General features: G+C 38.4%; 1 long non-coding RNA gene across 1 annotated transcript in view; it reads right to left on the bottom strand.

The window, feature by feature from the left end:
- The window catches only part of LOC144238447 (uncharacterized), a 39,297-nt gene extending 17,789 nt beyond the window's left edge, over window positions 1–21,508 (bottom strand). Inside the window, exons 1-4 of the long non-coding RNA XR_013337122.1 lie at window positions 21,393–21,508; window positions 20,408–20,450; window positions 18,148–18,260; window positions 560–658 (exon numbers count right to left, since the gene is read on the bottom strand). This is a non-coding gene — a long non-coding RNA (uncharacterized LOC144238447). The remainder of the gene's footprint in view (window positions 1–559; window positions 659–18,147; window positions 18,261–20,407; window positions 20,451–21,392) is intronic.
- Window positions 21,509–26,406: the final 4,898 nt, after the last annotated feature.

Here is a 26,406-nt window from a genome sequence, read left to right as displayed (position 1 = left end):
GCGTCTGGGTGGCTTAGTCGGTTAAGCGTCCGACTTTCTCTTGGGTCATGATCTCGCGGTTCGTGGGTTCGAGCCCCGCGTCGGGCTCTGTGCTGACAGCTAGCTCAGAGCCTGGAGCCTGTTTCAGTCTGTGGCTCCTTCTCTGTCTGACCCTCCCCTGCTCACGCTGTCTCTTTCTCTCTCTCTCTCCTAGAAATAAATAAAACATTAAAAAAAATTTAGAAAAAAGAAGAGAAAATTTTCAAAGCTAGCTAGTTGAAATAAAAGGAATTAAATTAGCAAATTTAGGGGTAAAGCATACTAGTACACAAGGAAGTCCAGATAAAATAGGAAGAAGAGGATGGTCAAAATGTGAACTGCTGTGCATTCTTGACAACCCAGGAATGAAGTGAGTCAAGAATGTAATGGGAGCATGACCAGGTAGGGTTAAGGTTAGTTTCAATAAAGACTAAACTTCAGACATTTTAATAAAGTTAAATAAAGACCAAACCCACGCCTGGTTGACCTAGTCATGAGTCAACTGTATACCATACTGATAGTATTATTATGAAAAACAAACCTGGAGGTGGAGCCAAACTTGTTCCTCCATAGGGGAAGAGCTGAGTGCATTTTAGGGGACAGGAGTGAGGGCCGTCTGCTGCAGACAAAAGGTGTGGTCCTGAGGGAAAGAAGGCAAGTTCTGTATTTAGGAGATAAATTAAGCCTACCTACTGGAAAGCTTCTAGGTATAACACTAACCTTTTACTCTCTTATTGTTTCTGAAAAAACTATGCACCATAATTTTGTATATTATTAAGAGAAGAAAACACCTCTGCCTGGAGCTAGAAGACAAAAGGATTGCACTCACTGTGTAAGAGTAAATGAGAAATAAACCCACTACACAGAAGGGGACAGTGAAGAATGGGTATCTCAGTCTTGGCAATAATTGGGGAGGAAATTAAAACTTCTCCCATAAGAATATGAGGCAGCACACAGATTTTTATCTGAATTTACACCATCAGTGTGGTCAAGAGAAACCTCAAGCTGAGAATCTATTTTAAAGCGGTTTCAAGTTCATAGTGGACCAAATGACTGGCAAAGGAAACTCAAATCCTTCAGGGAAGAAGTCAATGTCAACCTAGGCTAAGAGTGATTCTAAATGCCATGAACAGTAAAGAGGACTAAAAATGTTGGGGAGCAGGGTGGGGAATGTGCCCTAAACTCAATGGGATAACACAATTAATTCATACTTCTTTTTTTTAAATTTTTTAAAATGTTTTATTTATTTCTAAGAGAGAGAGAGAGAGAGAGAGAGAGACAGCGTGAGCAGGAGAGGGTCAGAGAGAGAAGGAGTCACAGACTCTGAAACAGTGTCCAGGCTCTGAGCTGGCAGTCAGCACAGAGCCCGATGCGGGGCTCGAACCCACGAACCACGAGATCATTACCTAAGCAAAAGTCGGACGCTTAACCGACTAAGCCACCCAGGTGCCCCTTAATTCATACTTCTAGCAGCTTGCCTGAAAGGACATGTGGACTTCATCTGGTGACCCAAAAGGTTGACTCTGTATCAGAATTTAGATGGTTACCCTGGGATCAGAGCTTATATTATTACTCTCTTACTCTCAATCAACAGCATGAAGCCTGCCCAGAAGAAATACTGAAAGGAGAACACATGGTTGATGACTTGGATCAATGATCAGAGTGACAGAAGCTTCAGGCCATAACTGTTCCAGTCCAGTGGAATTCTCAGGGCAGATGCCAAGATGTTTTACCGGGCTACTGCCGGGACTGGATCAACCTTCTTCCAAGGCTCAGTAAAATAAGTACTAAAAAAATCCAATGGATTTAGCAACTATATCACTGCTCTTCTCCAAGAACAATCTTGATGGAGATGAGAAAAAAGAAGAAAAATTGCATTGGGTTGAAATTGGAAAGAAGGTGAATAAACAGTCAGTTTATGGAAACAATGCTTATAATAAACTCAGTTCTTAAAGTGAGGAGAGATTTTAATTCTCAAAGGTGATACCAGTCCATGTTATCTATTATTGAAGGTCAAAATAACACATTCCTAGAAAACCCTTTTGGGGTTTCACAGGGGAAGGAACCCAGTATAAAATCAATAGCTATATCTAACAAAATCTCTTGAAATGAAGAATTTCTTTATAAACATGCCTCCAGATATGTTCAGTTAGATCACTGAGGAGGCATAATAAAATCTTGCATATTAAATGACTGTTTTCTCTTTAGTCCAGTGCAAAAGAATGTTGAAATTAATTCAGTTTGCTTTATTCCAATAACCATCCTACATTCATACCCTAATGTCTAGTATGCATTCAAGTTGACACCAAAGTGCTCTTTAAAAATTTTCTACAACTTGGGACACCTGGGTGGCTCAGTCAGTTGGGCATCTGACTTCGGCTCAGGTCATGATCTCATGGTTCATGGGTTCAAGCCCCGCATTGGGCTCTGTGCTGACAGCTCACTCAGAGCCTGGAACCTGTCTTGGGATTCTGTGTCTCCCTCTCTCTCTAACCCTTCCCTGCTCATGCTGTCTCTATCTCTCTCTCAAAAATAAATAAAACATTAAAAAGAAAATTTAAAAATTTTCTACAACCAGAATTTCAGCTGTCTCTGTACTTCTCCACCCTCACATCATTTCCCTAAATTAGTGAAGTCTTGCTGCCAATGTAATAATGGTGTTTAGAGATATGTGGAATTATTCTCAAAGCTCTGTTTATTATTCCTAAACTTAAAGAAGAATAAAATGGAAAATAGGCGTTGTCCCAGCTATAGGGGCTATTCAGCAAAAGCCTACTTCTTCTTCTCCATAGAAAAATAAGTCATACAGATATGTGTAAATATATGTGAGGATATGTTTATAGTCTGATATTTCAGGGTTTTTTTGTTTAGAAGATATATGTTTTTCTGGTTTCATAAATCTGGGCAGAGATCCTTCGATGTATTCTCTTACCGAACTCATCTCCCTAACTGAAATGGACCTGGTAAGGCCAAAAGTAAGATGTCTTAGGAGGAAACTGGCCAATGAGAAGGTGCTTCTGATTTAACTTGATGGAAAAGGCCTTTAACAATCAGGGCTACTTTTATTTGAGGAGGAGGGAAAAACCAAAGATGGAAAGTCAAGGGCACAGTCAGGGTCAGGAATGCTATATTGTGCATCTTGCTGGACCACCTGCTACTCTGAGACCTAAGGTGACAATTTATGGCTTCCCCTACAATAACACGGCAAGCAACTAAAATTGTGGACCCAGCAGCAGCCAGATCTTCATCCTAGAGGACTTATTTATGTCATACCAATTCCATCTATTTCCTTCCTGAGAAAGAGCATCTCAATTATAAGAACGGGAAACTTTAGGATGAAAGTAAGAAGGAAGGATAAACACATGGGTACCAAATTTATATTTTTATTTTGGTCTATAGCCTTTAAATCACTGGGCTTTTTTTCCCCCTTTTGTTAAGTATTTTGTGCTATTCCAACTAGTCTAGAAGATCACTTGCAAACATGGAACTATTATTAGATACATGGGGGTTCATTTGCCTGGCTGGTGGCTCCAGTGTTTAAATGTTATGAAAATGCCTTCCTCTGTTAGTTTCCTATTGCCACTGTAACAAATTACCAGATTTGGGGTGGCTTAAAACAACATAAAGTTATTTCCTCACAGTTCTGGAAGCCATAAGTTCAAAATGAGTATCACTGAGCAAAAATCAAGGTATCTTAAGAGCCACACTCTCTCCAGATAAAGTCATACTTTACATCTTCCAGCTTCTGGTGGCTGCTGACATTCTTTGGCTTGTGGCCGTTTTGCTTCAATCTTCAAGGCCAGTATCTCAAAATCTGACTTTGTTCCATCTCCACATAACCTTTTCCTCTGTGTATAAAGTCTCCCACTGTCTTCCTCATGGAACCATACATGTGATTGCATTTAAGGCCCAACTAAATAACCCAGCATAATCTCCCCATCTCAAGATTCTGAATAATATCTACAAAGGCTCGTTTTTTCCACATAAGGTAACATTCACAGGTTCTAGGTATTAGGATGTGGAAAGCTTTTGAGGGACCATTTATCAGTATACTATACTCACTGCTTGCCAATCACTTACCACATACAAAATCAAATAGATAGAGGGAAAGATCAAAGCCAAAACCAAGTGACTAACTATCAGTTAGCTCTTCTTCAGACTTTGCTCAATTCAGTTATCTAGAAAATTCACCAGAAAGGAATTTTTTATTCATACGATGCTGGGTGAAATAAAGTGCCTTAAAAAGCAAAACTCTTCAGTAGTTTTCTGCATCACCCCTTAGGAAGATTTTAATATGGAAATGCTAATGAAAATGGAGAACTAGAATGTCCCTACAATCTCTAATAGTGCTACATTTATTTACATCACTTTCTGTCAGTTTAGACAGGTATATGAGGAAAGGAGAAGGATGGAGTTGTCCACTCTTAGACACCAATATATCCTTAAAGTCCCTACAGAAACTGTGACAAAATGAAAGCCATTTGCTTCTGTATTGGAAGAGGACATGAGTCCCTGGGGTAATAAACCTCAACTCAATCCAATCCACAGCCCAAGGGAGGTTACAGAATTGAATTCAGAGCTAAACCATTCAGAATTTAAATACATCAAATTCCCAATATCTTAAAATGTCATGTTGGTGAGTCATCCAGGCGGGATGGTGTGGTGGATGATATTAAGGGTGGGGGTAAATCAAGAGCAAAAACATGACCCTGCAACTCCAGAAGAGCCCTAAGTGACCCTGAAACTCAAAGACAGAGAAGAGGAAAAATGCTGCCAGTGAGGTCTTCAAAAAGAAACCTTTGCTTTTTTATCTCCACCTTTTACTTCCACCATTTTCTCCTTTCCCTTAAATATTATTTTAGTCTTATAATAAATTTGATATTCTGAGTGGGTATAAGAGGCACTCTAGGATTTAGAACAGAAATGACCCAACAGAACAAACACAGACACACAGACACAGACACACACACAGACACACAGACACACACACACACACAGACACACACACACACACACACACACACACAGCTGTGAGAAGACAGTGTGAGGACACCCAAGTACTGGGCCGAGGGTAAAGTGACTCATGAAGCTAAATCATGCTGGTGGTTTCTAATCCCAGCTCACCAGGGACTTAAATTGTACAACAAGGAAATGACTTGTTGGATGACTTCCAGAGTTTGTCTTAAAATTTAATTGCAGCATACCTAACACTTTTATAAAACATATACATTTTACTTATGTTTCTTAGTCAAAATATTCCTCTAACCTTTTTTTTAGTAAGTGACAAAAGTGTTCTCATTGTAATTAATGGAGTACAAAAATATTGGGGAAACATGCCTAAAGGCTTAAACTATAATTCTATTACTAATATATTCCCTTGGCTTGCCTTTTGAACTCTGCTGCCTCTTGCCTTGCAGCTGTGTTTAATGAGTGGAGAGATTATTCAAACGAGCCCACAGCAGAGCCATTATTTCAGAAGCTCTTGCCATCTTGAGCAGGCATCTTCTCTCAAAGTCAGGCAATCTGAGCAGACCATTCCTCTTTAGTTACCTGGCCATGTATGTGTACATCACATCCCTAGATTGAGAGAGGAGCTGCTAATGACCCTGGGACCAAACCAAAGGATGGTGGAACAGCCTTCAAGGTGAAAAATGAGGAGATACCCACACTAGCCTCTATTGTGCTTCAGCTTTCAATTTGTCTCTACCTGTCAGTGATGGAGACTGTTGGTGTCTAATAATGAAAGATACAGCTGTACAAAATAGTCTGTTTATGAAGCCCTGTTTGAGGGCATATGGCCTTTGCCTAACTAACACTGAAATGGAACACATTGCAAATGGGCAAGCCAATGTTTAATGATTTTTAGGATGCTAAAGTGTGCTTCTATTCATGTAAGATTTAAAAGTAAGAAAAACTCTCTGGGGGAGAACCCCCTGAGATGGTTACAAAGTTGCCAAGAAAATTTAATAAGAACTAATTTTGAACTGATAAGCATTCAATCCAATATGGTGGGATTAAGCAATAAGAATTCTTCCTGGGAATTTACAGAGAGATAAGCATCTCATGAATAAGTAAATTCTGAAACAGGAGGCTACAGGGTGTTTATTGATTTTGAAATCATTTGTTTGAGAAACTGCCCTTGAGGAAAAGACTATTATAGCTGATAATATAATAGTTATATTCAGAGACAACCCACTTCTTTGGCTGATGGCAGAATATAAAGATTACCCACCCACTACAAAATTTATAAGCATAAGTTTGATCTGCAAAAGCCAGGCTACTCATAATCCTTCATTTCCTAATTCTTAGATGTTAATTTTCAGATTTAATACAAAAGTCAAAAATAAGTAAAAGCAAATAACCAGGAACCTCAACTCACTAAGTAGTTGTGCTACAACTGGAATTAAGTAATTTTTTTTTTTAAAAAGTCTGTCTCTGGGCACATCTTAAATTCTATACCCATTAATACTAATCCTTCATACCATCTACCTTTGCAACTCAGAGTAATTAAATGAAAATAAGGAGGAAACTTCTGGGGTATTTAAAATTTGTTAAAAACCAAATGGTTTTTCAGTTGCCATTTTCATTAAAGAAAAAAATGCCATCACTTTTAACAATGTTGGAAACAGAGAGGGTTGTTTGTTGCTGTTGTTGTTGTTGTTTGACGAATTCTGAGTTAGCCAGAAAACTCTGTTACAACATCCTGTGTTTTCTAATAATTGAGTGGTTACATTTTTTTTCCTAAACATTCCTCTTGAAGAACATCTCCCAGTTTCCACCTTTCTTAATTGCTATCCAGCATGAAATGAAGTAACAGGGCTCAACTGAGTTGCCAATAGTGACTCAGCTTCTAGAATGGTACTATCTCCTATGACTTCATGAATCAGTATTGGGTTCCACACAAGTGTGAGAAGCTTAAGTCTAGTCTCTGAAGAAGATTAAGGTTTTCTTTTCTTTGCAAAGGAAGCCCTCCCTCCCTCTCTCTGTCCTCTCAATTTCATCTCTCCCTGTCTCTTCTAGAACTTCATGTATCAATTGTGCCCTCTTCAGTGTTTATTCTAGCCTCTTCTGTTGGCTATTTTCCCTTAGCGTTCTAATGCTCAAGTGATTTTAATTCATTAAAAATTAAAACCATCCTCTATCAAATTACCAACTCATCCCCATCCAGATTCTTAACTACACACTGGTCTCCGTGCTGTCACTCCACACACTACTTCAACCTTTGATCCATTCTCCATCAGCACCAACACACTGAAATGTATCTTAAATTTCACCCACGCTAACCTGCTTCAGGCCTCTTTACCCATCAACCCCTCCTTCCACCTTCATTGACCCTGCATTCTTCTGGTTCTCCTGCTTCTGTCAGGTCCTCTTGCTGGGCTCTTACCCTTGAAGTCTCTAGAAGCCTTCCAATCTTCTAAAGAAACACTATCTCCTTCAAGATCAACCTAAAATGCCAAATCTATGGAACTTAAGTCATCTATGAAACCTTTCCTGACTCTAAAAATAGTCATCCACACCTTGCACATCCTCTTTAAAAGCTCTGATCACACCAAATGGAACTTCCATCCATTAATCTACCAAACATTATTGAGCAGCTTCTTGGTGTCAGGTACCGTTCCAGGCACTTGGGATATCTTAATGAAAAAAACCAGGTTCCTGCTTTTAAGCAGTTGCATTCCAATGAGAATAACTGTGGCATATATGACTACTCTATAAAGGAAAAGTACACCAGGAAAGTAGAATGAAGAATGGCATGGTGGAGCAAGACAACAGTTGTTAAAATCAAATATGGTGTTTCATATATGTCTCCCCTGATATATTGTGATTTTCTTGAAGGCAGAAATCATGCCTTATTCGTTTTTGTATATCCAGGGCTTAGCCTGGTGCCTGGCACATGGTACATTATCATTAATTAATTTGTTCCTTCCGCAAATATCTATCAAGTAGCTACTATTCCCCAGGGAGCTGTGCTAGGCACTATGAATAATAATAACAGCAACATTTATTGAGCACTTATTCTGTGCCAGCTACTTCAATTTCATAGATTAAGAGACAGAGGTTCAAGAGAATTAAAAATCTTAATAGTCCAAGGTCACAATGCTAACAAATGGCTGAGCTAAGCTCTGATTTGAACCCTGCTACTCTGACTCCAAAGTCTATGATCTTAGCCACCGTGGTACTCTGATTCTCTAGTTCCTGTCCTCAAATTGTTTATAACTAGTAGATAAGACAAATATTAACATACAGCTCTCGGGTGATCAATCATCTTGGTTTGCCCAGGACTGATCCAGTTCTAGTACTGAAAATCCCACATCCCAGGAAATTCTGTCTCATGTAAATTAGAACAGTTGGTTAAAGTCTGCTCAAATTTTGCTTTCTCAGTTAAGCCCACTCTGACTTACTATAAGTGTAACTGCCTTCCTGCACCACTTCCAATCTTCCATAGCCTAACCTACTTTTTCCTATCACACCATCGTATAGCATACTATACAACTTGTTTACTTGTTATATTCAGTGTTTATTTCCAATCAGTTAAGCCATAATGCAAGCACAAGTGGTAGTACCTACCACTCAATAAAGAGCTAGTACCTAGCGCTCATGAATGATCCACTCAACATGGCAAATTCCCTTGAAGAAATATGCCTCTCATTTTATGGAGTCACCAAGGAGGGTCAGAAACACCTTCCTGAAAGAACTGTAGCTAATTCCTTAGTAGGAGTTTGTCTTGTAGACAAAGAGGAGCCCAAGAATATGGGAAAGATATTTCAAACAAAGGGAAAGACAATTGTAACCTAAAGGCAAGGACCAGCATGGCAGCTAAGTATGTGTGTGTGGGAGGTGGGGCAGTAAGGAGTGGTTTGGAGTTGCTGGGATACAGGGAGTGAGGCAAGAATTGGCCAGACATAAGACTAAAGAAGTAAGCAGTTCTTTAGAATGATGTCCAATATATGGCTCTTTATTATCCCAAACTCTGAGTCCCAATTACTCCTTTCCACATCCCTCACTCCAGTCAAGTTGAGCAATATTCTACTCTCAGTTCATGGTCTAGATTACTGTGCCATTTTTTGTCTTTGAAGAGAAATACTACTACTTAAAATTCTCTTCACCTCCAGTTCTCAGATATTCTCCTTCAAGGTACAATTCAAAACCACGTTTTCTATGAACACTGAATGCCCATACCAGGTAATACTCAGAACCGTTAATCTGCACCTCCCAACTCTTAACTTCTTTCTTCACTCTCTTAAGATTACCTTTCTTTATGAAGAATGTTTAGTTTCTGTCCACCTCTCTCACCTCCTCTCTGACCACCTACCTCCACTAACGACTTTGGCTTCTTTCTGCTTCTGGCAGTTGCTCATTCCCACCTCAAGACCTTGACACTGGTGTTCTTTCTATACAAAACTGGATCACTCCTGGTCTTCACTTAATTGCTTCCTTCACATCATTCACATCTGCTGCTAAGAGAAACATCCCAGAACTCTTCCCCCTTTCAGCCACTCTCTATCATGTTCTCTCTGTATTCATTTATTTATATGATTAATCAAGTACCTATTTAAAAGAATTTTTTTGCTAGAATGTAAACCTAATGATAGCAGGGGTTTTGTCTGTCTTGTTCCCTGCTCACTCCCCAATGATTATAACACATAATAAGACTCAATAAATATGTGTGGAATAAATGAAAACTTCATGTCCTCTATTAATAAACTTACCAGCTACTTTGAGAACATAGAAATTCCTTTATATGTCATTGGGTCCCCGATGGTACATAGTCTTTTTCCTAATAGTAGTTATTCTGTCATTGAGTCCCCGATGGTACATAGTCTTTTTCAATAGTAGTTATTCAAATATTTATTGAATAAATAAACAGGAGTTCTTTGGATGTAGTCTCATGATAAAAAAAAAAATCTGCAAACCAACAGCTTGCTGTCTATTAGAATCACCTGGAGAACTTGAGAAATGTTAGTGCCATGGCCCCACCCTCTGATATTCTGATTTAATTGGTCTGGGAAGGGGCTTCACATTTCAATATTTTTAATATTTTTTTTAGGTTCACATGATTCTAATAGACAGCTAAGGTTGAGAACCGTTGCTCTCAACCCTACAGAAGAACGTGAATCCAAATAAAATGTTGAATTTCAAACAAGCTTCAGGACATAGCCATCGATTTAGTTCCTGAATTGCTCTCCATAAGGAACTGGGAGCAAATACCCTCTTTCACAAATACCTGTTGAAAAAGAACACTTTGGGGAGAGAAAAACTACTTGGTACCACACACTGAAGAAGGTGGCCTTTCATGAAAACACTATTTAGACCCGTCTACTGTTTGTAATTTCTTTGGAAAAAACCATTGGAATTAGCACATATAGGCCTCCTATAAGTCAGAGCAGGAAAATGCATATTGTGTCATAAAGGCTTTTAGTATCACTCTTGAAACAATTTGGAGCCTATATGCAGAAGGGTGGATTATACCTCCCTATCATGGTATTAATATGAATATGTAAGACTGTTGTATTCAGGATGCAATAGACCTGCAATGATTTAGGCAGAGAGGGTGTTTGTAAAGCAGAAGAAAGCCTGCCTAATTAGAAAACGAGAAATAGGAAAATAAATAAAGGGGTTGAACAAAGTCGGCTCCAGCACTAATTTGCCTGGAGACATTCTAACACTTGCTGCAAAATAAATCGAATTTTTCTGCATACATTCAATATTTGTTAATAAGCTGCCAGCTAGCATTTTTCTGTATTTCCTGCACATGCAAGGAACGGTGTGTTTATTGTCAGACTGGCACATGCAATGAGCCACATGGAGGCAACTTCCAGTCTATGGAGGGATAGCCTGGCTCAGGGGATGACTGTCCCCAGTCACAAACCTGGAGTGGGGGTGGGGGGACAGCATGGGTGGATCCATGGGACTCACATATTATCTCGGGGAGGAAAATAATGATTTTTAGAGGCAATTTGACAAGGAATTTCTCTCCTGCTAGTCTGGGTTAGCGTTTCTGAATGTGATAAATAACAGGGCTGTAGGACAGCCCATTTTTTTCTTTATTTTGATACCCTTACAGCAGTAATCATGCCTCTTGTCAAGTGTTATAAAGATAAAGACAAATGTTCCCTATTGCTATTCTGTCAATGCAGCTCAACCCAAGCCGAATGTATGGAAGGTACCATTTGTCTTGTCTCCATCACAGATTGAGGCACATCCTGTCCCAACAGGATCTTCAGGTCAGAAAAATAGAAATCTGCTGTTGATGGCATTGAGGCTTACTCTGCCTCTTCTAGAAACTAGCACCCCATGTGCATTCCCTCTATGCCGACACCGAGATTTGTCTTCCTTTTCTGGGACTATCGATTAGACCATGCAACATATCCATAAGGTCAAATAGCAAAATGAGCCCTTTGTAACATAAGATGGGCTTTGGCATCCATGATTTTTTTAATAAGAAGGATTCCATACAGTCATCACTTATTGATGGTAGCAATATTTGCAAAACATAATATTATTTCCAAAGATGTAGTTCAGGAACCCATTTGAAAAAAAATTGTGTATGCCAAAACAGATGGAGTTTGGCTTAATTGTTGAAATAAATTGCCATATGGAATAAAACACAGCTGATTATTGCATTAACACTAACGTTAATATGCTTCGTCATTCTGTTGCCATTGTAGCTACAGTTGTCACCAGACTTTAATCAATATGTTTATAAGGGAACTCAAATTGTCTAATTTGGGACCCAAAGCAGATCTCATAGATTATGTAATCATTTTACAAATTTAAAAAATGGGGCTTACAGAGGATAAATGATTTGTGTAAAGGCATATACCCTACAACTTGGAAACAAAAGACATACTGAAAACATAGGGCACATATGGGCAAGGCATTCATAAAGAGCAAGGTCATTATGACTCAAAATAAAAACTACCACTATTGCAAATGGGCATGTCAGGAGACTTGGTGCAATTAGATGAATTAGACATGACTACCTAATTTGACAAGATTCTCTCTTATGCTCAGCATTTCTTAGTTAACACTCAAGATATTATATATGTTCTTTTCTTGAACTTTTTCAATGATTTCTCACTTAGTGCCTTCTTCCCAGGACATTCTCAATATAAAATAAAAGCTACTGTGGATAGAAGGAAAACACAAACAAGCCACAGAATATGGTGGGGGTGGCGGGGAATGGGACACAGGAACAAAGAAATATCTTCCATTTCCAGGTGTGGTTAGTGGAGTTTTTTCCTCTAAGTTTTTCTCATAACTGTTGATCCTTCCCTGGTCCTCTTTTCTCTGTAGAGTGGGAAATGAATGGGAATTGATCTGAAAAGCTATTTCAAAAGTTATTACAGGATTGTCAGTAATCCTCTAAACCTAACCTCCGTCCCTACTGCCACCCCTATGCCCAACACACAAAACCCTTTGAAAAGATAGTGTTGGAAGTCTGAAGTGAGAAAGCAGTAAGCCAGTGGCTACCCCCTACCCCCGCCCCAGCTCAAGGTCAGTGACCCAGAAACGAGTGAGAGGAGGCCTCCAAATTCTGTAAAAGTAATTGTACAGTTGCATTGAATGGCTGCTTTATCTCATGATTTGTGTTTCATCCTACTACAGCAAACTTTTAAAAGATGTCCAAATCCTTTCATTTTCTCTGGATACCACCCGTGACAGAGTCCTCTGTTACAGTATTCTTCACCTTTAATTCCTTTTTTTATTTTTTGTTATGTTTTTTCTATCCGTGATCATTTGTCCTGGCCAAAAAAAAAGGAAATCAGTAACTGATATTGAATAAGTCCATGAATCTAACATTAATTGAGCTCCTGAATTCTAAGTCGTAGGCAGTGTGTGTTTATATATTTGTTTCTGTTGATTATTTGTTATGTGCAAGTTAGGATAAAAGTCAAGCTGCTATAACAAAGAGATGTGAAAATATACTGGCATACTTAAGGGGATAGTTTATTTTTCTCCCACATAACAGACCAGTGGCAGACAGTGGTCCAAGATGGGTAAGTAGGTCTGATCTGCAACGTAGGTCTGATCTGGGTCCTAAGCTAGTGGGTTACCTCTGCCATCTTTAACCTGTGGCTCCCATCTCCTGGCCTGAGGCTATTCCATTTCCCAGGCTGAGGAAATGGGGAGGGAAAGATGAGATGGCAAAAGAGTGGACAGCAAGCAGCTTTCTTAGCACACATTTTTTTCCGTTCATGTTACATTGGCCATAATTTTGCCACTAACTACACTTTAGCTGCTAGAAAAGGCAGGGAATTTAGTCTTAAGTTGGACAGCCATGGGGCCAGATAAAACTCAAATGTGGAAAGGTGGGGGAAAGGGGAGAGGTCTATTAATAAAACCAAAGAGAGAAAATGGATGTTGGGGTAGAAACACTTGTCCCTACCACAGTGTGTTTCAGAGGAAAAAGGAGCAAAAATAAAATATATTTCACAAAATATAAACAATAGGGATATGAGCTGTATCTGTTAGATTTTTCTGTCCCATACTTAGCACTTAAAATATGTATTTGCTCAGAATTCAATGGATTGGCTGGGTTAGGCTCAGCCGGGATGGTTCATTTCTGGTCTGTGTGTTTTTGGTCAGGCTCAATCACGTGTCAGATGGCTGACAATAGCATCATTGGTATGTCTTGTAGTTTCCTGGCTCTTGGCAGAGGAAAAGGAGGTACTTGGCCATATGCTACTCATCAGCAGGTAAACCTAAGCTTGTTTACATGCTATTGGCCACAGGGTTACCAAGAGCAGCAAGGGAGGGTACTGTGCATGGTACTTTCGTTTTCTTTCTTTTTCTTTCTTTCTTTCTTTCTTTCTTTCTTTCTTTCTTTCTTTCTTTCTTTCTTTCTTTCTTTTTCTTTCTTTTTAATTTATTTCTGAGAGAGAAAGAGAGCATGAGCAGGGGAGGGTCAGAGAGAGAGGGAGACACAGAATCTGAAACAGTCTCCAGGCTCTAAGCTAGCTGCCAGCACAGAGCCTGACAAGGAGCTCAAAGCCACGAACCGCGAGATCATGACCTGAGCCAAAGTCGGACGCTCAACCGACTGAGCCACCCGGGCACCCCTGCATGGTACTTTTCAAGGATCTACTTTATCACAGGTGCTAATATTCTATTGGCAAAGCAAGTCACATGGCCAAGTCCAGAGTCAAGACATAAAGAAATAGATACCAGCTCTTAATGGGAGTTGCAAAGTCACATCAAAGGGACATGCATATAGGAAGAAAAAGAATTTCTGACCATTTATGCAAATATCTACTATGAAAGCTAGACTCGAAGTATATACACACAAAAGTATCACACAGAACATCCTGCAAAGCTTTAAACTGTTCTAAATTTGTGGGCAAAATTTTATAAAGGGAATGATTAAATATATTTTATCTGTAACATCATGAAAAGTACAAATCCAAGTATAATGAACCATTTTCCCTCTAGGAAATAAAATAAGCTCTTTAGGGTGCCTGGGTGGCTCAGCCAGCTAAGCATCTGATTCTTGATTTTGGCTCAGGTCGTGATCTCACGGTTTGTGAGTTTGAGCCTTACATCAGGCTCTGCACTGACAGTGTGGAACCTGCTCAGGATTCTCTCTCTCCCTCTTTCTCGGCCTCTCTCCCTCTCTTTCTCTCTTTCTCTCTCACTCAAAATAAATACCCTTAAAAAAAAGTATTAGAGAAGTATTATGAAAACAAAAATGGTTTTTCCCGTCTGCGCTCGCGGAGAAGCAGGCCTACCTCGGAGATCCTGCGGGTTCAATTGCAGACCCCTGCAAGCAAAGCGAATGTCGCAGTNGGCACTTGTTGGGATGAGCACTGGGTGTTATACGGAAACCAACTTGACAATAAATTATATTAAAAATATAAAAAAAAAAGAAAACAAAAATGACACAACTTTCTGGGTAGCTAGATTGATATTCCCCAGAGAAGGTATCTTTTGAGCTTACTGCATAAAATTATATTAGCCCTAATGAAACTCAGAGAACATTTTACATCTCTCCTCATTTAATTCTCTAATTCCACAGGCCTTACACTGGTTTCTCTTAAGATCATATAAATCTTTCGCCTTTCAATTCCACAGGCCTTTATTGTGTGCCTACTGCATACTATGCCCCGTGGCAATTGTATAAAGACAAAGAATCTCGTAATATTATGAGTTTGCACATTTTTAAATTTTTTCTTGTTAAGTCATTAAAAACAAGAGTTTGGTGAAATTGCTTCCTTTTTTTGGATAGGAGAACTAAATAAGAAGTGTAACTTACTGAAACTATCCAAAGATGCAGTGGCAGGAGCCCAGGATAGATTCCAGAGCTGTCCTTGCACTGTGTTTGGGCACTATAGATGGGAAGAAGGCAAGCAGGACAGAAGAGGAGGAGATGTCTTATCTTAGACATTTTTAGATGCAAAACTGCGATCATAAAGTAACAGATGAAAGTAGTAAAGTTAACTCTATGTGGTTAGCATTATAATATGCTTCTAGGGGCACCTGGTTGGCACCTGGTGAGTGTCTGACTCTTGACTTCAGCTCAGGCCATATCCCGGGGTCGTGGGATCAAGCCCCACGTAGGGCTCTGCACCGAGCATGGAAGCTTCTTAGGATTCCCTCCTTGTCCCTCTGCCCCCTCCCCCACTCATGTTCACTCTTTCTCTAAAATAATAAATAAATAAATAAATAAATACTATGCTTCTAGAAGCTTCCCATCTCACTCATAATAAAATCCATAGTCTTACTATGCCCTACAAGAGCCTGAAAGACCTAGCTATTCCTCTGACCCTCATTTACCGTCTCCTTCTCCCTCTATCTGACCCCACCACCCTGCCTCATTGCTGTCCCTCAGAAACAGCAAGACATCTCACCTCAGAGCTTTCACTTCCTGTCCCCTCTGGCTGGACCACTTTTCTTTCCCAGATCTCTGGAAGCCTTTCCTCAAATCTTCACCTTACTAAGGAGGCCCTTCCTAAACATGTTATATAAAATACAACCTTCCCTCTACCTCTCATTCTCCACTTAACGTGGTCTCTATTTTGTTCTTAGTATTTATCATCACCTTACTTCACGTATATTTATTGTCTGTCTCTCCTACTGAGTATAGGCTCTTCAGAATATGATCTGCTTTTGTTGGTTGCCTTATCCTTAGTTCCTAGGAGAGCGTCTGGCACACATTGAGGGTTCAGTAAACATTTGGTGAATTAATTATCTTTTATTTACATATATTATGTATTATATTATGTATCTATATCTATGCATATATATACAAATGTATATATGCATACACACTCACATATGTCAATGCAGGATAATTGCTACAGTGTGGTTCTGGGATTCATTAACAGTCTCTTTTCACAGGACACACTGTCACTCTAAATTTGCTAACTTTATGTTTCTATCTGGTTCTGATCTTTTGTTATTCTGTTGCAGTGTTCACTGATTGGTTTCTGATTTATATTTTACACAGATTTGTAAATTTCACCTTCTTTTGTCAAACCAAGTATAACTAATTAAAGAGAATCAGCATGACCTTCAATTTCTTACATTGTCCTCTTTCAAGTAAAGATAATATCTGCCCTGAAATACATAGGTGCTGTCTATAATGTTATTTCTTTTGATCTAGATGGTTCCTTTCCTATTTGCTATTACACAAACCCAGGCAGTGATGAAAGACAGTGTTCTCCATACCACAGAGGCTGCATTATAAAATGACCCCCCAAATTCCTGCTATACAGTATCTATTGCAGATGTATAATGAAAAGGTTTAAATGCACCTTTCAATAGTTGGGTTCCTGTAAGTGAAGTAAGGCTTTCAGATTAATTATTGCTTGGAAGCACCTTCCCCATTAAACAAAAGCTATTTGTTGTATGATTGCCTTCTGCTTCTAAAATAACCTCTCACTTAAACACACAGGGACAAAACCTCACTGAGGGCTTGCCATTTAACCTTTCCACTCCTAGATTCATGTGGGCCACTGAGTACAGGTAGATCACCATGGAGAGAACTCCACAGGAACTCAGAAGGTGGGCTAAAAAAGCCAAGCAGGGAGAAAAAAAACAAAAACAAAAACAAAAAAAATAAAAAACAACAGAAAACTGATGGGCAGGTAGGAAAGTTTATAGCACAGCACCTAACTTCCCACCTCTCAATTTTAGCCCTTCTCTTTACCCCAACAGCCACTTCTCCAATTTATACCCTTATAATCTCTTCCTCAACTATCCCCGTGGTCCTTGAATGTTCTCTCTGACTCCACTTTCTCTTTCCTGTAATTTCTCCTTGATAGAATCACCTGAAACTTTTCCCTAGCTCACAAATGGAATGATATCACTTCAACAACCTTCAATGCTTCTTGTTGCTGGTAGAGTCAACCCCGTACTCCTTGCCAAAGCACTAAACAAACTTTTTGCTGATCTAATCTCAGGTCACTCTCCCAACTTCATTTCTCAGTCCACACCCTCACTCAGCATTAACACTGTGGCTAAAAAGAGCTACGTCAGGTATTCTCTGAGTTTTTTCACTCTGCCTCCTTTTATTTCTTCTACCAAGAAACCCTTCCCATGAAAGCCAGTCTACTCCTCCTGGCCCAGACAAAATTGACCTAATTCATGAGACTTTCCTTGGTCCTTTCAGTAGGAACCAGTTGTTCCTTCCCTTGTGTTCCATCAGGTTCTACAATTTCTTTCTACTGAATATGCATCATACTCTTCCTTGTTATTTGGTATATGCCTTAATCTCCCCCCAGTAAATTGCCAGCTCTTTAAAAATGTATTTATCTCCATATCTCTTGTGGGGCTTATACCATGTGCTAGGCATGATTTCAAATGCTGCAGGTGTATGAGTCATTTTTAATCCTCCTAATAACCATACAAAGTAGATACTTTTATCCCCATTTCACAAATTAGTAGAACTAGGTACAGCCAAGTTAGGTAATTTGCCTACCCTCCAGGAGCCAGCAAGTGTTGGAGTCAGTCAAACTTACCCCAGAGAGTCCACACTTAAACACTATACTATGCAGATATTTAAATTTATTCAAAGAAAGCATTTAAATAGTTCCAAAGAGTGATAGAAAATGCTATAAAAGAAGGTGATAGGAATATTAGGGAGAAATTCAGACTATAAAAGCCCAGAGAAGTTAAGCCGCTTACCTGAGTTCACACAGTGAGGTACCAAGAGAGGCAAAATGAAATCTGGGTCTCCAGAGGCTGGCCTGGGGTTCTTCACACTAGATCACGGCTGCCATGTGGTTCCTATGGAGTGTCTGGGCAACAAAAAAAGAGATGAGAAATATAATTGAGTTTCATGTAATTGTAAAAAGTAATGAGAAACTCGGGCAAAGATGGATCTCAAGATACTACAAACTCTCTAATAAACACATCTCTGCAGATGAATTTTCTTAAGCTCCAGAATGCAAAAACCTAAATCCATGGATCCAACTAAATGCAAATGCAAATGGACGGAACCTAAAAAACAATAGCAAACTCCTTTTTAGGTACTTAACATATGTTGGGAGCTGTGCTAGCACTTGATCTAATTTCATCCTCACAACCAAGCCATCATAATTATTACTATTAGCCTCATGTTACAGAGAAGGGAACAGTCTCTGAGAAATTGAATGACTTTCTGAAGGTCACAGAGAGGGTAAGAAGTAGCACTGGGATGCATATTCCAAATGAGTGTAATTTTTCATAAAATATAAGTTTATTCCTTGAAGTCCTAAAACCATTTTGGATTTCAGTGCTCTCACATGTTGTATACACTTTCTTGCCTTCCAAGAGAGAGAATTGGAATATATTTTAATCTTTTACTTAGTTCCCCAAATCATCATTTTGTGTGTCCCTATGTACCAGCTCCCTTCTAAATGGTTGTAAGGAAGCAATTATCACACAATGCCTTTTTCAGGCAGGTATGTCTAGTGTCTCACCATAAAGGCTCTTTAAATTTCTTAGTTTTCTTAGTCTCTATGTCTACTTTTGTAGTTTCCCCATCTTTCCTCTCATCAAAATACAGCAGCTATTATTTCTTGCAGTTATATGCCTTCATCATTCCCACTGCATTCTGCTCTGGGCTGAGAAACCACCTAAAGGGCATTCTTAGAATTCAGTAAAACTTGGGGCACCTGGATGGTTCAGTTGGTTAAGTGACCAAGTTTGGCTCAGGTCATGATTTCACTTGTGTGGGTTCTAGCCCTGCATTGGGTTCTGTGCTGACAGCTCAGAGCCTGGAGCCTGTTTTAGATTCTGTGTCTCCCTCTCTCTGCCCCTCCCCCACTCGTGCTGTGTCTCTCTCTGTCTCAAAATTAAATGAAACCAAAAAAAAAAATTTTTAATTTGGTAAAACTTTAGAGCCTTAAAATTTAACTGAAGTGCTGAGATACTGTACCTCACATGAAGTTCCTGAGCAGAAGGGAAGCCATGTGTTTTCCCTTGACTGGCCAAACCCCTTTCTTTAACTACATCCTGATTATTTAAATACTAGACAAATGGGGGCTTGGTGGGAGCTGGACATAAACATATAACATTTCTGTGTAATGATACACTTATCAGGAAGAATAAAAAAAGCAACCATTAAAAATAATAATAATAATAGGGGTGCCTGGGTGGCTCAATCGGTTAAGTGTTCGACTTTAGCTCAGGTCATGATCTCATGGTTCATGGGTTCGAGCCCTGCATCGGGTTCTGTGCCGGTGGCTCAGAGCCTGGAGCCTGTTTCAGNAGATTATGAAATTTCAAATGTTGTTTTTACTCTTTATTAAATATAAGAGAGGTAATATTGTAAGAATCTGGGTTTTAGACCTAGAAATACCTAAGTATACAATCTCTCTCCACTGCTTTCTGACAATTGACTTAGGCAAGTTACTTAATTTTCTCTAAGCTTCCATTTCTTATTTTCACCCCTTAAATTGTAGATACTGATTTAAAAAAACCTATCTTATAAAATATGTAAAGTACCTGATATATAATAGTTAGCTTTACAATCCTATATAATACACTTGAGATCATATTTTTATTACTTCAAATTAAAATACACTTAGTCTTAAAGTTACATTCGTGGTCTAGAATTTATCACTTATAATTATGTAGCACAAAAGTTTCATGTCATCTTATAAATTTTAAAACTAGCAGAGTTTTATCTTAAGAGTGTCTGTATGGTTTGAATTTACCAATCATCATCATTTGAGCCAGATGGCTTAAATTCAGTAGTTTCTTACTAAATATATGTTGAATGGATAAATGGATGGATGGATGGATGGATACTTGGACACAAAAATACTTGGACACAAATTTAATATTTAAAGAGGATGTATTATGAATGAATGTGTGTGTGTGTCCATATGTGTTAAGAAAATTATTCTAATTAGATTAGAAGCACCATCTAATAAAAGAAGATCAATGTGGCTGTACCTACCTGGACTTGAGCTTGAAGTATGAGGGTCCTCAGAAACATGGAACTGGAAGAAAGAGGAGAGAAACCAAGTAAAGTAAAAATGGATGTGAGGGTAGCACAGAACCTGGTCCAGCTGCAAAGACTGTCCCAGGAAAAGGAAGGTGGATAGTCTAAGGCTTAGAATCCAAGGGGTACAGAAAACATGGCACTATTCAGGAAGCCATTACAACTGTGTGGTCTGGTCTTACAAATATAGTGCACTGGAATGGAAACTTCAAAAAGGAGGAAATCAGAGGATCTCAGGAAATGGAAAAAGACAGTCTTGGGAGATTTTCCCATTCCTGACAGAGTTGGGGCCTGCAGTCTGATATACCAGGGTGGTGCCCAGCTCTCAGAGAAAGAGACTGGAAGGGATGAAATAGTCTAGTATTGGAGGCCAGAGGGCTAGAGGAAATGGGCAGAGACATACATGGCTGATAAGAGTGTGGGCTAAGGCAGAAACTTGAGAGAATGAAGGTACTGGACCAGGTGAAAGAGAGAGTAGCAAATACTATAACTCTAACCACATGACAACAAAACAGTGGTCATCCCAAGTTTAAGTGTTCAGAAGATTCATGGGAGCCTAGCACCCATGGCTAGGCTGAGTCCTAGATCCCAGGTCCAGAAATGAGGCTCATTTTCAAGTCCTCCTAAATAGTGAAAATGAGGCTAATATGTCTCCCTCACTCAAGATTAGCTTCAGAATCAGGAAAAGCTGGTGCTGTATAGTGTGAGTCAACAGTTCTAGTTATAAGAAATAGGGAAGGCAGAAGGAAGAGAAGCAATGCTGATAATATGTTTCTGTTGAAAATATATTTTGAAAAGCTGCTTGAGGGCAGAAACCAAGTCTTCTGTATCTGTTCATATCTTAGAACACAACTTTGCATAGGTAGGTTAGCAAAAGTTACAATACATCTTTATTCATAATTAGGACTTCCAGTCACTAATTATAACAAGACCCACTTACCCTTTTTCTCCTGGGTGTCTGTAAACAATTGTGTCCTGGGGCGCCTGGGTGGCTCAGTCGGTTGGGCGTCCGACTTCACCTCAGGTCATGATCTCACGGTTTGTGGGATCGGGCCCCACGTCGGGCTCTGTGCTGACAGCTAGCTCAGAGCCTGGAGCCTGCTTCAGATTCTGTATCTCCCTCTCTCTCTGACCATCCCCTGCTCACGTTGCCTCTCTCTCTCTCTGAAATAAAACAAACAAACAAACAAACAAACAAACAAAAAACCCAATTGTGTCCTACCATATCCCCCCTGATTCTCAAGAATATTTTCATAGCTTCTGACCTCATGTCTATCTGGGCCCTGACTTCTTTTCAGAGGAAAGTGTGCATTACTTCCATAGGAATTTTCCGTTAATCTTAAACCTCTTACCAAAGGTATTTTGACTCATATAGACTAGAGTTCTGAGCTTCTGCATAATTTTCTCTTCATAGTAGTGCCAAATTTAGTGAAACAAACATTTGTTTAGCCACTACTATGGGGACTAGATGAAAGGAGACAGAAGAATAGTGAGTATTTGGAGCCAATATGATTATGACAAGGTCCCTGTCCTCAAGAAGCTTTAAAACTAGCCAGATAAGCAAATAAAAATAATGAAGAATGCTAAAACTGAATGAAGCAAATTCTATAATGAAGATGCAAAGAACATGGATGCAGGAACAATTAATTCCAACTTAGAGAGTATATATTTCTAATTTCAGTATCACCTCCCCTATGCACTTCCTGGACTCTCAACCAAACTGCACTTACTCTCTTTTCCAAAACGCTGTAGTATTTATTCCAACGTCTGAAGGAATTTTCTTAGACTTTCTACTATCTCAGTTACATGTCTCCCACCCTCAAAGTAGGCTAAAAAATAATGGAAAATTTGTGTATCTGATACGGGTTCTTGGACATAAGGGGCATTAAGCCTCCATTTTTTTAAATGAACAAAAGAACATGTGCACATACACACAAAATGAATGCCTATTGTTCGAGGAGTTAATAGTTATTCTTAATACTCTGATTCCAAAATATTGCCCCCAAGCATCCATGATTAACATGTTGAATTAGAGATGGTTCATATCCCACTAGTTTCAAAACAATTGCTTCAGCTATTTTTAATAAAGAAAATTACAAAATCATTATTCAGTTTTCTGATGTAACAGCACAAATAATTTATGGAAAATCTAAACAAATCACTGCTTCAAGATATAAAATGTATGATATTAATAAAATGAAATTTTACTTATATCTAAGCGTAAAAATATTCAATAAAGTAATGATAAAAAACCCACTCTTTGCAGGAGAAATAACTATATTATTAGATTTTTGGTTATTGGTTTAGACCAATATTTAAATTCATTTAAAAAAAGACAATGGTGTAAGTCATGTATACTAATTAAAAACTTGAAATAGAGACCAAATCCAGAATGTGCAACACTGAAACCAATAAATGCATAATTTCCAGTAAAGTATTCTTCTCTAAGTCACAGAATACAGATGATTTTTGATGTAAGCATTCTATTATAAAAAGACCTTGTCTGACCCTTACCATTGTAAACCTCTTTCCCAGACCACACTTTCCACTAGGAATCCAAGAGCTGGCATTCAGTTCCCACACTCAGAGCTCTTAGATCTCTAGTCTTTGCAAATTATTTCCCCAAAGAGTTTGATAAACAAGGATGATTAGATATATTACTTTCCTCTCAATATGGCTATGTAGGGCTAGAGGCTCTGCTAAACATGTGTTGGAGGAAGGAGGGAAAAAAAAGGAAGGAAAGAAGAAAGGAAGTTAGTGGGAAAAGAAGGAATTCTGGCAAGAAGGGAGGAAGTAAAGGAAGGAGTGAGGGTGAATTAATTCCATTTTATCCAATAGGTTTAAATTTTTAATGAAAGTTTCCCTAATGGGTTATAGCAAATTGAGAAACATTTATCCGAGAAAAATTTAATAAATCTTGACGAGCAAGAATCCATGGCATTTGAGATACAACCTGCTCATTCATTCTAACCCAGCTCAGTGCAACAGAAGCTCAGCTGTGGGTACCTACAGCTAAGAAGACGGGGTAAGAAGGAAAGAAGAGAGGAAGTGTGATGGTTATTTTCAGGTGTCAAGTCAACTGGGCCACAAGATGCCTAGCTATTTGATCAAAAATTATTCTGAGTGTCTCTATGAGGGTGTTTTTGGATGAGATTAACATTTAAATCAGTAGATTGAGTAAAGCAGATTTCTCTCCCTAATATGAGTGGGCTTCATCTAATCAGTTGAAAGCTTGAATAGAACAAAAAGGCTGACCAGTTCCCCAAGTAAGGAAAGATAAAGTAGTGTATATAGTATAGTGAATTTGAGAGTTGGGGGTAATGACCTTTCTTTCATTTCTGAGTCCAGTAATTTGAGTCTTCTCTCTTTTTCTTGATCAGTCTGGTTAAATGCTTATCAATTTTGTTGATCTGTTCAAAGAATCAAGTTTTGGTTTTGTCACTTTTCACTACTATTTTTCTATTCTCCATTTCTTTTATTTCTGTTCTATATTTATATATATTTATATTTATTATTTCCTTTCTTCTATTTGCTTCAGATTTAGTTTGCTCTCCTTTTTTTTCTGTCCTAAGGTAGCCGGTTAGATTATTGACTTTAGATCTTTCTTCTTAAAACAAAGACATTTATTATAATTTTCTTCCAAATACTGTTGTATACATTTTTCCTTAAGTACTGCTTTAATTGTATCCTATAAATTTGCTAACTTCCTTTTTTGCTTTGTTTTTTATTACCTCAAAGTATTTTCCAATTTTGCTTGTAATTTCTTCTTTGATCTATTGATAATTTAGAAGTGTCTTATTTTTTCCAATATTTGTGAATTTATCAAAAATCTTTTGTTGTTTTTGAGCTCTAAAATCATCTCATTGTGGTTTGAAAACATTCTTTGTATACTTTGTATATCTTTTTATTTTTATTGAGTTTTTTTAATTTTTTTATTATTTTTTTCAATGTTTTATTTATTTCTAGGAGAGAGAGAGACAGACAGCGTGAGCAGGGGAGGGTCAGAGAGAGAGGGAGTCACAGACTGAAACAGGCTCCAGGCTCTCAGCTGGCGGTCAGCACAGAGCCCGACGCGGGGCTCGAACCCACGAATCGCGAGATCATGACCTAAGCGAAAGTCGGACGCTTAACCGACTAAGCCACCCAGGCGCCCCTTGAGTTTTTTTTAATGATCTGGCATATTGTCTATACCTATAAATGATCCATGTGCACTTGAGAAGAATGTGTACTTATGCTCTTGTTGGATAGAATGTTCAACTGTTGTTAGATCTAGTTGATTTATAGTGTCATGAATTTTTCTATATTTGTTGATCTTCTGCCTGGTTGTTGTATCTACTATTGAAAGGACAATATTGAAGTTACAACTAGTATAGTTGAATTGTTGAGGTCTCCCTTCAAATAGTCAACTTTTCCTTCTGAATTTTGAAAACTCTCTTGTTAGGTGCATATATGTTTATAAGTGTTACATCTAACTGATGAATAGATCCATTTATTATTTTAAAGTGATCCTCTTTATCTCTAGTAACATATTTTTGATTTAAAGTCCATTTTGTCTGGTATTAGCACAGTCGTTCTAGCTCTCTTGTGGTTGTTCTTTTCATGATACAACTTCTACTGAAATGAGCTGTATGAGGTGTATGAAGTGGGTCGTGGCTCAAATGCCACAGATTCTTGCTGCTCTTATCAAGGTTAATTAGATTTCCTTGAATAAATCTTTTTCCAGTTGTTATATACTATTAGGACAATTTATAGAGACTTAAAATTATTTAAAAAATAAACTTCACCCATTATGGTTCTGCTGGAGAGATGATCCATGGAGATTCTCACACCACTAATGTAGAAGTTCTCCTCAAACTTGACTTTAATCTCATCTCATTCTTCTCACCACCTTTGTTTTCAGATTTAACTAGAACTTAAAAGATCTGAAGTGGGTAAAAATATGGAATCTGTGTTTTCATTATCCCTCCCATCTCTTTTTCTAGATCTGGGAGAAGGAATTAAGGGGGTAGATGAATGTATATTTACCTTTTTAATGCTACTTCTGATCCTCCTTTCTTCCTTTTCCATTCCCTCTTTACCTCTCCTGGTTCCGTTTGGATTAAATGTAAATGGATTCACAAATATTTCCATTCTTTGATTATTGTTGTTTTCAAGAGTGGAATGAGGGAAGTTGGTCAGGTTGTTTGGTTCTGTTTTTTATTTTTTATTTATTACCAGGCTTGAAGGACCACAAAGTGACAGACATGACCAATAGATTACTTTTTATACCAATTGTGAGTAGTGAGTTTTGTCTTCCTGGAACACTGAAAAGCCCATGAAGAAAAAATTCTCAATGCCTTAATCTCCCACCTGCAAAATGGAAATAGTTATATTAACCTGCCTGCCAACAATATTTTCATAAGAATCATATGAATATGTGAAATATTTAGGAAAGAATGTAAAGATATTACACTAACAATCTTATTTGACTTATCTATATTCTTTACTCAATGAGACACTGAATTTAAAACAATTAAGAAGTTGTTTAATCCCTCCCACCCTCCACTCACACCTCCTCTCACTCAAGCCAAAAAAAATCATCATCCATTCTTAAATTGAATGAAGATTTTGTTTACTCTTCAGGAGAGTATTACTGCGTTAGAGCAAGAGTAATAATTCATACGCATTCCACTATTAGCATTTCTAAAATCTTCAAAGTTAGAACTAGTGATTTTATTGCAGCTTTAGGCAATGCTGAAGGTGCCCCACAGCAATAATTGATGCTCTGAAAGCACACACAGAGAAAAAAATCATCTGAATTCTTTCAAGTTGTTTCTTTTCAAATTTATGAAATATTGATAGAAAAATATAAATAGGTATTAATGCTGTTTTAGTAAAGATTCAGTCCAGTGGAGACAGAGCATAATTTTTTTCCAGCCTGCAGGATTAACACTGGAGTTGCCACTGATTCTGCA

The sequence above is a fragment of the Crocuta crocuta genome, unplaced genomic scaffold (genome assembly GCF_008692635.1).
Source record: "Crocuta crocuta isolate KB4526 unplaced genomic scaffold, BGI_CrCroc_1.0 scaffold216, whole genome shotgun sequence".
NCBI classification, from domain to species: Eukaryota; Metazoa; Chordata; class Mammalia; order Carnivora; family Hyaenidae; genus Crocuta; species Crocuta crocuta.
Note: the sequence above shows the minus strand (reverse complement) of the source record. Positions and strands in the feature narration are given on the sequence as shown.